At 45.8% G+C, this 2,533-nt stretch overlaps 1 pseudogene; it reads right to left on the bottom strand.

The window, feature by feature from the left end:
- Positions 1 to 754: 754 nt before the first annotated feature.
- Positions 755 to 1,393, bottom strand: LOC149841890 (protein MIZU-KUSSEI 1 pseudogene; annotated as a pseudogene).
- Positions 1,394 to 2,533: the final 1,140 nt, after the last annotated feature.

Genomic DNA, 2,533 nt, shown 5'->3' with positions numbered 1-2,533 from the left:
ACTATCTCATCTTTATCGCTTCATCAATTAATCATGAATATCACCAATGGGGGCTCGCTTGTTTGACAGGAGCAGTTAGTGCACACCTTGTGTCGGGACGTTGCAAGTTCGAACCTCAAATGGTATGGTTGTATAGCTGGTAGGGGTTCTTTCTCTGTAAAAAAAAAAAGGAAATCATGAATATGCAATTTTCAACCCCCCCCCCCCCCCCCAAACAAAAAAAAAAAAACCGAAAAAGAATAACAAAACAAAACCACCCTCCTCATGAATCTCTCAATCCAATTTTCATGCTTGTGCGTACATGAGCTTAGCACACTTGGCTAGGTGCGTCAGCTTAAGACATTCAAGCTGAAGGACATTGTGAGTTCGATACTGGGTGTGTGCCCCTTTCACAAGACTGGAGCAAGAGACTCCCTGGTGAGTAAGTGGCCGGCCGGCCTTGGGGTTTTACGCCGTCGAGCATGGCGACCATAGTTCCACAAGACTTTTCATTATTGCAGAACGTCAAGTTTTCCTGTTTAATAAACAAGAAACCAAATTACCAAATTCACACTTATTTGTCACCATACTTAAAATATGAGTCCCTATTATACATCTGCATCAACGAAACCCAAGGTCTATTTTGCACTACTTCTAGCCCACTGAAGTTCATTGCTGGTTGATCAATCACCTTGTTTATTATCTCATTAATATATAGCTACAGCAAAGGCTTATATGAAAAATGATAACAATAATAATAATGGTAATAATAAACTCAACGTCTTAGCAGGAAAATGCTCAACTCCTGGCCTATGCAACCAGCCGGATTGATCATATGGAATGACTCGGAATCAGCCGAACCGGTCACCCTGGAAAAACTGGCCCGGAGGTAGATGACGCGCCCGTCTTCGCCCTCAGCCTTGCTGGGCAGAAGCCCGGCCCCGGTTGAAACCAACTCCATCGACTTGAGCACCGCCAAGTCATCGTCCAACGCCTTCCTTATTGACGCGAACCCCGCGTTCCGGCCATTGCAAAAGACAGTCCAAACTGGGACCTCCCAGAGGTGGCACTCCGATCCGGTCCGGCCGCACTCGAGGGCGAGTCGGACCATCCCGTCCTGCATCTCACTGGCCAAGTAGTTGGTCAGCATTGGGAGCTCAAGGAGCAGCAGGGGGAGGCTCTTGGGATCTTCCTGGATGCAGAACATGATGCGCTTGTTCCGGTGGCCGTAGAAAGTGCCGGTGACTGGAGATGCGGCCGTCGAGGCCACCTCGCCATTGGGGACGGGCGGCACGGCCTCGCAGACGCACGGTGGCACCATGAGCTCGACCAAGAAGCGAAGGGCGCGGTGCCACCGAAGCTCTTTGTTTGCGTTTGCAGAAGCTGAGCGCCGGCTCGAGACTTGCTCGACCATTGCTGCTGGTCCGAGTCTCCAGTGTCTCACGTTTGGAGAGTCGCTTGGAGAAGGAATGAAATGTAGGGAACGTCCCCGTTTACCCTACTATATATCTTTCATCTTTGTACTTTTTTAAGTATAATTTACCCGATATTTTCAGCTTATAAGTTTTTTTTTTAATTACAATTCCTCTTTTTCTATGAGTCTATCTAATTCATGGATGGCATCAAATATTAGGAGAGATTTGTTCACTAGGTTTGAGGTCATATATTGGGTATGGGTCCAGAGTATGCTGAGTCCGTTGACAGTGATTTGGGACTAGCTAGGGATGTCAACGAGTTGGTCATACATTTCACTTGGGATGTGTTCGAACCTGGATCCAACTCTGAGGTGAGGATGCGGGGTCTGGATCCTTGTCTTACCAGATCTACCAAAAGGCAAAACTATACCTATAGGTTGTCCCACATAAAGATGTAAACGGTTTCCATTGGATTTTTTCCAATACCATATTGGACGAATCGGATGTTGGCTAAACGGATTCCAATTCGAATGGTGAAAAAGCTCATATACCTGCTCTACTTTTTTACATGTAAACGAATTTAAATATCCATCAAATTTGGATATTTGTTGGATTCGGTCTTAAAAAGTGAAAACCATGTCTGCATCCAGTCATAATTAATTGGATATGGTTTTGGCTTACCAAATGCAACTAAATGGAATCGAATTGGGCAGGATATCCGATAAAAAATCTGATTCATTGACATCCCCAGTCCCACAAAGGTCACACAAACCAAACCTAGACCAGCACCACATCAAAGCAGTGGATTAACGACGATCACATTCTGTCGTTAATCCGTCGCTAATAGGCTTAGCGACGGATTAGCGACGATGAGGCGACGGTATGCTTACGTCGCGAATTTTTCGACGCTAATTGGCGACAGAATAAATTTGTCGCCCGGTCCGTCGCTAATTGCGACGGAATAATGAGCGATGTATTCCGTCGCCAATCCGTCGGTACTAAACGACGACCTCAGTTGGCGACGGATTTACATCCGTCGCTAAGTCGTCGCTAGATTTATATGCATAGCGACGGAAACATCCGTCGCTAATCCGTCGCAAACACGAAAAAAATAAAAAAATAATTTGAAAATTAAATAC

The sequence above is a fragment of the Nuphar pumila genome, chromosome 3 (genome assembly GCF_984573655.1).
Source record: "Nuphar pumila chromosome 3, dmNupPumi1.hap1.1, whole genome shotgun sequence".
NCBI classification, from domain to species: domain Eukaryota; kingdom Viridiplantae; phylum Streptophyta; class Magnoliopsida; order Nymphaeales; family Nymphaeaceae; genus Nuphar; species Nuphar pumila.
The sequence above is the reverse complement of the archived record's forward strand: the minus strand, read 5'-3'. Positions and strand labels throughout refer to the sequence as shown.